The sequence below is a fragment of the Mytilus californianus genome, unplaced genomic scaffold (assembly GCF_021869535.1).
Source record: "Mytilus californianus isolate M0D057914Y unplaced genomic scaffold, xbMytCali1.0.p SCAF_6, whole genome shotgun sequence".
NCBI lineage: Eukaryota > Metazoa > Mollusca > Bivalvia > Mytilida > Mytilidae > Mytilus > Mytilus californianus.
The window spans coordinates 91,719,650-91,730,552 of NW_026262712.1; positions in this window are offsets into that span (position 1 = coordinate 91,719,650).

Consider the following 10,903-nt stretch of genomic DNA (forward strand, 5'->3'; position numbering starts at 1 on the left):
GTTAAACCGCACCGTGGTCAAATTTAGAACTGATTTTCTTATCCCAGGAACAGATTACCTTAGCCGTATTTGGCACAACTTTTTGGAATTTTGGGTCCTCAATGCTCTTCAATTTTGTACTTTTTTGGCTTTATAACTATTTTGATCTGAGCGTCACTGATGAGTCTTATGTAGACGAAACGCGCGTCTGGCGTATTAAATTATAATCCTGGTACCTTTGATAACTGTTATTATCCGATTTCCATTCTTGCATAATTTACCTATCCATGTGTAGATGTTTAGAAATATTCTAATCTTCAAGGGACCAATATTTCATTCCTAGCGTAAAAAAACTAATTACTTAATCATACTGTTTGTCTTGTTTCAAAAAGTGGTAAGAACTATCTTTTCCTGAATTTATTTAGTAAACTTAAGAATGGAAATGGGGAATATGTCAAAGAGACAACAACCCGGCCAAAGAGCAAATAACAGCCGAATGCCACCAATGGGTCTTCCACGCAGCGAGAAAATCCCACACCCGGAGGTGGTCCACAGCTGGCCCCTAAATAAAAGTGTGTACTAGTACAATGAAAATGGACGTCATACTAAACTCCAAAACAAATAAATGAACTAAAATAAAAAAAAACATACAAGACTAACAAAGGCCGAAGGCTCCTGACTTGGGACAGGCGCAAAAATGCGGCGGGGTTAAACATGTTTTGTGAGATCTCCCCCCTATACCTCTAGCCAATTTAGAATATAGAAACACACAGCGATACGCACAATAAATCTCAGTTTAAAAGTAGTCTTGCTTATTATATTTAAAGCATTGTATTGTTTGGAAATTCTTTAAAGCATACGCATGTGGCACCTTTTCAAGTCATTTCGAAAGTAAAGTCTTGTGCAGTGCATTGGAAACCATTGTTTGTGATTGCAGCATTTCTAGTTGTAAAGCAATTTCAAAAATACCAAATGATATAGTCAACGAGCTACTTCCCTAAACTAGATCCTATCGGGTACATAAATGGCAAACAGTTTTGAAACGCAATGAAATTTGAGATAGACACTGTTGAACTCTTGAGCATATAACTAACAATCTATGGGACCACTGATTGAATTATTGGTTTGTTCTATAAGTGGATATCATATATTTTAAAAGAAAGAAAACATTAGGATACAACCAGGGATTTATTGTTGTTTTCTTGGAAATGATCGTGTTTAAAAAAACAATTTTGTATTTATTCTTTAGAATATACTAGTATCTAAAAATATACAACAGCTATTGAATATTCATGAATCAAGGAGCAGTGGTTTTGCTACCTATGGAATCGGCTTTAACCCACCATTTTCTTCGGGACTGCATTTTATTGGAAACTGACCGAATTTTACGCATTATGTGAAATAGCAACAACAACAAAAAAACAAAAACAAAAACAAAAACAAAAACAAAAACAAAAACAAAAAACAAAAACAAAACAAGATGTCCCGGGTTTCTGCAAATTTCCTGAAAGTGAATATACCTAAATGACCCCCTCTCCTTCAAAAAAAAAAGAAAAAAAAAGAAATTATTGTAAAATGTATATAAAATTAAATTTAGTGCTTCTCGAAAATAGGTACCATGGCCTAAATTGTTTTATACATAAATCACTTTTAAAAATGATAAAAAAAAAATCTATCGCTTATTATTTTTAGTGTTCATCAACGTAAAGAATAACTTGTGAAGTTAGGGTGTTGTCTGTCTAACGTGAATCACGATCTTTATTCATTCCTTTTTGTTGCAAAAGAAGCACCGTAAAGAAAAACAATTAGCAGAAAGCTAAGAGTACTTTCGACGAGCGATATAAACTTTAAATTGTGGTACATTTTAATCTAAGATTTCAGCCTCTTTTACTTTAAGAGTCCAAACCCATACAAAGCTATACTAAATTACCCTTACCCTAAACACTACCCTAACCAGTACCTAATCCTAACACTTGCACTAGCTGTAACTTTTAGAACCTAACCTTAACCTAGAACAACCCCTTACCTAACCGTAACCATAATGAACACTACACCTAAAGTATAAGGACCCCTTAAATAAAAGAAGACCTCGATAGCTGGTATTGAGATATAAGAATGAGCCTTGTTATCTTTAATGATTAAATCTGTTTCTTAGTCTTGAACCGTGAAAGGAGGACGATATTGTTAACGAAAGTAGAATATAACAGTTGTCATGGTTGACACTGATAAACAGTCATCCATGTCATGAGGGTTTTCGAAGTGATTATTTTCAAGTTTACCAATAAGAACTCATTTAGCAATGGGTCCAGATGTGAAATACAATCTGTGGAATATTTAAACAACAAGCAGAAATTACAAATCAGATGCAGCTACAATAATTGTTCAAAAGTAATGGAAGGGTGTGATCAACACTCTGGCGGAGATACATGAAAGTGAAGGTACAGAATTACACTTATCATCGGGTTTGTACTTACAAAACGACGGGTGCCATGTGTGGAGCAGGATATATATACCTTTCCGGAGCACATAAGATCACCCCCTATTTTGTCGGGGTTCGTGTTGCTCAGTCTTAAGTTTTCAAGTTGTGGTCTTTTTCTTTTTTTGCCATGGCGTCGTCAGTTTAGTTTCTACTTATAAGTTTGATTATTCCTTTGGTATCTTTCGCCTCTCTTATAATAATAATAATAATAATAATAATAATAATAATAATAATAATAATAATAATAATAATAATAACAATAATAGTATTTAGTGAGAGTAACTCATTTGGATTAAACCAATTTTCAATAAGGCTCTCTACATACAATATTAACTACATGAATAAAACATAATCAATCTACTATTACGCACATATAAACAATAGATGTATATATATATACAAAAATATAACAAAAGTAATACACCTATAGTATACATTGTGGTTTAACTTATAAATTTCACAGTGTTAAAAATATAATGACCTGTAAGAGTATTTGAATGCAGATTTTTTTTAATTTCACCGGATAGTGAATTCCACACTTTTGGACCACTAAAAGAAAAACTTGATTTGTATAATTCTGTATTTTATTTGATGACGAAAGTCGAATATTATACGATTGTTTACTATTTGTAGGCACGATAAGATTTGATAAATATTTTGGTGCCAGTTTAAGTTTTGATTTATACATTATTAATGACTTGTGGGAAAGTATTCTCTTCGTAACGGGAATAAAACCAGAATCCTTGAAAAGTTGGTTTACGAATATCGTGTACGTTTAAAGTAATTCTAGCTGCCCTTTTTTTGCAATTTTAGAAAACTGTCAATTAAAAACTTGTTACAGTTTCCCCATACTGAACAACAGTAATCTAAATGTGGAAGAATATAAGCATTGTAAAATAGAACTCGTGCGTTATGATTCAAGTATTTCTTGATTCTTTTTAATAACGCTAATAAAGAATTAACTTTTTTGATAATATGATTAATATGATCATACCAAGAATGAGTTGCGTCAACAAAAGTACGAAGGACTTTCCCACAGTGACTTTCATTAATATGTTGTCCATTAATGGATATATTTAATGTGTCATTGCACATGACAGACAGTTTTTGTTTTGAACCTATACACATTGCCTTTGTTTTTGACACATTTACTTACATTTTGTTTTCATCACACCAATGACAAATATTTTCTAATACAACATTGAGTGCCTGACTTATATGCCTTTTGTCTTTTCCAATCACAGAAATAGTGCTATCATCAGCAAATAGATCAGTGTTATGATAAGGATTACATAAAGGCAAATCATTAATAAATATTAAGAATAATATAGGACCTAAAACTGACCCTTGAGGTACACCTGCTTTTAATGTAGATACATTTGAAAACGTATTTGAAATGGATACGACTTGATGTCTAACGGCCAAATACGAAGTAAATCAATGAAATGAATTATAAGAACATTTATATTTCTGTAATTTTTGAAGGAGCAGTTTATGATCCAAAAATTTTGCCTCTGCTAAATTTCCTTCATCAATGACTTTTAACCATTTATCTGACAAAGACGTCAAAGCAGTTTGACAGGAATGGTTTGTACGAAAGCCTGTTTGCATGACATACAACAGATTGTATTTGTTTAGAAAATTAATCCAATGAGTTTTTACATGTCGCTCAAGGATTTTAAATAGTAATGGTAAAATTGCAATAGGTCTGTAGTTAAATACATAATTTTTCGAACCTTTATTTTTAAAAACTGGTATAACTTTAGCCAGTTTGAATAACGATGGGTATACTGATTTTCTGATGCTTAAATTAAAAATGTGACATAATGGAACTGAAATAGGGTGTGATAACATTTTTAAAAACTTTGCACTGATATTATCAAGACCTGTTGCTTTTGACTCATCAAGTGTGATTAACTGATGGAGTACAAATTCATTGGTTATTTGTGGTATGGTAAAAAAGACATTTTTCTGGTAAACGACATGAAATATCAGTTTACGAGAACGTTGTTAAAATCTGCGTATAATCTTATAACATTTTCTATAACAGAGTTGAACAAATACCATAGAAATAGAAATTATTCTATCTCCTCTATTCAAAAGGACTGTTTAGAAGTTTAGAATTATGAATACATCATTTAGTTAGAGAAGTTAAATGTTTCAATGATGTATGATGTTGAATGAGGTAAAGGATCGTAATTATAAAAAAGGCAATATAATACAAATTGGACAATCAAATAACATCAATAGAAGTAGGCAGACAATGCTTGAGAAAAAGAAAAAAGAACCCGAAAAGATGAAAAAACAAAAAACAGTCCACAAAAAACAACACAAAAACAACTTTGAGTAGCACGGACCGAAACGAAACATGAAGGTATGTTCAGATACAAAATGTACTATTATAAATATTTGGAGGAACTCACATTTGCTCCATTCTTACAACAACTGAATTTTACACTTTAAAGGATACAAGTGATAGAAACTACATAAAATACTGGACAGTAAAACATAACACACCAATTCGTCCAAAAAATAAATATACAACATTGAACAACCCATGGTCCAGATAGCTTGACTTGTTGAAGGCACATAATGTGGGGGTTTTACAATTTTGCTTGTGCACACATCATCCCCATGATTATCAAAACTTGTTGCGCTAAAGTAAACCATAGAATTAAAAGAACTGCATAGTACAGCTCCCACAGAATGATCGCTTACTTGAACAAGAAACATGGACAGCACATAATTTGGAAAGCGGTGTCAAAATGTGCTCTTTACTAAGAATAAGAAGATATCCATGAGTTCCGATTTGATTCCTGATAGAATAATCACACTGCCTTATAAACAGATTACGTTGAACAATATGTAGACCAAGCAAAACAATGTTGTCTATAAGGACATTATGTAAATGAGTTATTAAACTGAGTGAAAGACGATCAAGATTATCTTTGTTGCAATCTTAAATAATTTTCAAACATTATCACTTTTAAACAGACCAAACGTGGTAAGGATTTGTGTTGTAGTTTCGGGAGTTTGTATTTGTACGTAATGCATGTTTAATAGTCAATTCCCTAATATATTTATCAAGCATTTGCATACAAAAACAAATGGTTATGGGCCTTGTCAGTTTGTTTTCGACATAAGAGGATTGATTTTGTGTCATAGATCAAACTTACGTCTTTTTATTTGTAATGTTACACTACTGTGTCAGGTTGGAGTGAAGGTTGGCGCCTGTTAAAACGTTTAAGTCCTCTGCATTTGTTTTGCACCTGTCCTATCAGGAGTCTGTTGTTCAGTGGTTGTCGTTTATTGGTGTGGTTCATAAGTGTTTCTCGTTTCTCGTTTTTTATATAGACTAGACCGTTGGTTTTCCTGTTTGAATTGTTTCACACTAGTCATTTTGGGCCCTTTATAGCTTGCTGTTCGGTGTGTGCAAAGGCTCCGTGTTGACGACCGTACTTTGACCTATAATTGTTAACTTTTATACATTGTGACTTGGATGGAGAGATGTCTCATTGGCACTCATACCACATCTTCTTATTTATATTGAATTTCCCTTTGGTATCTTTCGCCTCTCATTTATGGGCAACAACATGTCTGACACATACTATCCTTATTGTTTTACACGAAGATTCTTTTTTAATGTATGGGGACAATGAAATTGTGTAAATATTTACACTGTCTTTAATTCACTCAAATTGTTATATCAGAAAGTAGTAAAAACCTAATTGAATTCGAATGTTAAAAAGTCTACATAATACACAAAAAGTTCAACAGTTTTAGATAATTCCTTAAAATCAAAATACAATTTCGCACTATATAGTTCTGTTGAAGTCAATACTGCAATTTGTACATATGAATTACAGGACGTTTTTATCCATGCAAAAGGAATTAATTTATTTCTGAAATACAAGATACATAATTACTTATAGTAGAATTTGAATTTTAGTTAAGAATGTCCTTCATAAATTTTTTTTGGATAATTAATAACTGAAATATTGCCAAAATCTTTCAACATTGAAGTTTTAAGCCACCTTTAGACACTAATAATTTGCGTTCTCGGTTGTCCAAAAAACACTTCATGTAGAGAAACTTTACTCAATTATCTTAATTGGCTTTCCGAAAACTTTGTTTTAGACACAATACAACTAATTTGAGGAAACTTGGAACTTTCGAATGAACAATATATCTGAATTTTCAAACATGTTCAAAATTTCATCAAAAGGTCAAACAGATTTCTTGTACCTTCATAAAACGTTATTGATACTGAAACGGAACATCATCATCATCGACATCATAATCACAGTCTTTCATGACTTTTTAATCTTTCTTTTCCCCCCTATATCTTCTTTTTTACCTATAGCTTGTATTCTTCAAACTGTTTGCTTTACATGCATGCTCATTATACTATTACTGTATATACTTATATTGTATAATAGAGAAGACTTTATAAGTATGGTTTACTTGTGTCTAATCCATTTTGATTTAATTTAACAAATACAATAAGTTTTAACTATAATTTGCCCACATGTTCAGAATATGCCATAAAGCTACTAAACCCTTACGTACACATGTACCTATAATACTGGGAATTTGCAGTTACGGTTAAACAACTTTATCAAAACAATTCTGGTTGGAAATAATTTATCTGGAAATTGGTCCTATATTTTTTTAACCTTTGAACTTTTATTTACCTTTAACTCAGATCCTTATTGTATGCTTTATGGATATCATATTCAGATGGATGACTTCAAACGATCATCTACTTCAAATACAATTTATCATCAAATAAACATAAATATTAGTTGTTGATGTTGACATATAACTTTTGAAACAATTTTTGAGATAATAATTTCAATTTATAGGTTCTAGTTTGGCATATGATGGTTCTCAACAATCGTGGTACATAAATTATGTATGGCAAAAAAATGAAAACAACACGTTATTAATTTCATGCCTCCAACGCGCTTGTCTTGATTTACCTTCATCAGGAACGTTCAAAACCGAATATTTGAAAGCCAAGGATGTATAAAAACCGAAACAGAAACAATCGAAGAGCAATATAACCAAGAGGACATAAAAAATAGTCAAATCCATCTGAGGTCAACTTTGCCTGGGGGAGTTGAAACCTTATTTTATTTATAATTTATAAATTTGTAAACGAGCAATTTTAGAAAGGTTTGTTATAAATCATGTCAGGACCGAGTACTGATTACAGAACTGATTGGCTGATATGACACAATTCGTTAATAAATTTAACGACTGGTTATTTCAACAGTAATCCAAAATCCGACAGGGACTATAAATTCTGAAACTGAACATTAAATTTCCAGAACCCGATATCTACACATTAAGACATGATATCAACAGCAAATATCCAAAATGCCCAATAATAATATCAAAAGAAAAACATAACAAAAAGGGAAAAGAGACGGTTGTAAAAGATAACAAGGATCCAGGCGTTTGGTAGACATTCATATTACCTAAAACATACTGGAAGTAACAATTGTGCATCACATGCGGTAGTAGAAGAGCACATGACAAATAGTGGAAATCAATCAAGAAAAAAAGACCCTCTCTACTCAGTCTAACAAACGTACCAGGGTCCTATCCGACAAGAAAGACTCATAATAACAAAGACCGTTTCAATAAATTTTCGCAGTAATAGAAGACACGATCTTCTGATACATTCTTCTATGAGTCATAAAAATATATGCTGAAGAATCAATAAAAAACGATAAAAAATGTAATACAACACCTCATCCGGAAAATTGTGCGAATTGACATTAAAATGCGTAACTTACTTTTTGTGTAATATGTTGTGATTTGATTATTTTGCGTCGAATATTAAATAAAAATTAAAAAAAGCATATCAAGTGGAGGTTTGATCAATGAAATTTAAAAAAATAAGGAAATTTAATAAAAAAAACAAAAACAAAAAAAACCAAACAATCATGTTAGCTTTATTGATAAAGGAATATGATGAACTAATCTTCATACATCATTTAACATATTTTGGTTGAGATGCCCCTTTGACGTAATAAGCATGTTGAATTTAAAATTACCATGTTTACGCAGTTTTTGGCAAAGTCAAATAAGACCAAAAGCCTTACTCAAACACATATTTACTCACATTGACTTTTTTGTACCAGAAATATTACAGCAAAATATCTTTTTGGCTGTGCTCATATCTAAATATTGATAATAAACTCTTAAACATGTCAAAATATGGATTTTTTTTGCAGTTTTGCATTAAAAGCAAGAATTTAAAGCCCTTAAGCTAACATCTTAGCCCAAATTCAAAAATATAAATACTGACATCTGACAGACTCATGTCTTGTGAACATGTGAATGATGTTATTTGATAAAATTTTTATACCTTTAAATTTTCGAATTCAAGGGCCAAACAAGTGACCTTACCATACCTTCTCTTTAGTTGTCTTTATGATAACACTATCGATAGTTTTGAATTTTGCATTTCATATTTGCTTTAGGCCTTCGATTTTTTAAGGGAAAAATGCAGAAACTGACATAACAATCTCTTTTGGAGGCCTTGTCACTTAAATTTATCAAGTCAGGAATATGACAGTTGTTATCCATTCGTTTTATGTGTTAGAGCTTTTGATTTTGCCATTTGCTTAGGGACTTTCCGTTTAGAATTTTCCTCGGTGTGCGGTACTTTTGTTATTTTACTTTTTAGATATAAAGAACATTTAGCCTTATTCATAAAAAAACATTTTTTCCAGAACTTGCATCATACGCATATGTTTATCTGCATAAACTATATTTTAAAGTGTAAGGTTGTTTGTAAAATTCCATTTTAAAGTTCAAATATGTTAGTTTAGACTTGTTAACGATGTTTCAGTGACATCGCCTAACATTTCTGAACTAATGTGACCATTTAACAATAAATGTTTGGAAGATTGAAATATTTCACTGCTTCTACATTTTAGGAGTCAAATAATGGAACGTTATGAAGGCAAAAAGAATGAGCATAGAACATTATGTAGACTGATAATTTGATACGAAACCAACTTTTCATATTCTATGAAATTTCCTATTATTTCTATCACTTTTGTCTGCTGCTGCTTTATACTTAAAACAATAAACGAAAAACAAATAGTGTTTGGTATTACTATAAATTTTTACTTCTTCGTACTATGAACATCAAAATTATTTATTTTGTAAAAATATTTCCCTTCTCTATTTGAACTGTAGACGTATACCTAACAACAAAATTATTTTCATTTACCTGTGTTTAAAGTAATTGTAAATGGCTGATATTTTGTTCAAGCATATTGTTTTTCTTAAATTTTTTAACATTTCACAGCATGTTACTTTTATTATTCTTCCCTAAGATTATTTATTTTGTATTTACATTGTATCATAGATCAAATTTATTTGTTCAGTGTATGTTCACTGGTGTTAATATGTCTTTTGATTGAGTTAAGCCATTTCAATTGATATTTTATAGTGTGTCTTTCTATGTTGTGATGTTACACTATTGTTTCAGATAAGGGTGAATGTTTGGTACCATTAAAACGTTTAAACCCGCTGCAATTGTTTGCACCTGTCCTAAGTCAGGAATCTGATGTTCAGTAGTTGTCGTTTGTTGATGTGGTTCATACGTGTTTCTCGTTTCTCGTTTTTTATACAGAATAGACCGTTGGTTGTCCCGTTTGAATGGTTTTACACTAGTAATTTTTGGGGCCCTTTATAGCTTGCTGTTCGGTGTGAGCCAAGGCTCCGTGTTGAAGACTGTACTTTGACCTATAATGGTTTACTTTTATAAAATTTGACTTGGGTGGAGAGTTGTCTCATTGGCACTCATACCACATCTTCTTATATCTATGGCAGAAAGCAACCGAAAACAACCCCTGAATTACCCATGATTTTGGACAAGACATATAGAATGTGGCGGGGTTAAACATGTTTGTGACTACTCAACCGTCTCCTAGCATGGAACACATGAACAAACAACAGTAACAGTCGGTTGGAAATATCCACAAATCGACACAGAGCACACAGAAATATTTACAAAGAGACAAAAAATACAAGGTTCCGAAGCAGAGTACTCGCAGTTGCTGAAAGCTAGTTTTTAAGTCAATTTCAACTAATGAATAAACCATGTCTTTCCAGGCTAATATTTCATCAATACAAATTTAGCGGCTTTAGTGTAAGGACGTGAGTGGTAACGATTCCTGACTTACTAATTTAACAGTTATACTTAGATTTTACGTTCATTGAAATGAAAATGTCGATACCGACATGGACATAATAAACCAGTTTGGAAATATACAAACCGTAAGAAGGGGCCAAATGAATAAATTCGAGTTATCTCTCGTTTGATTGCTAATGTTTTTATTTAAAGAATTAATAGCAAACCATGATATTTCGTATAATAGGTAGACTATAGTGACATAACAATTTATTAACCGAAACTCC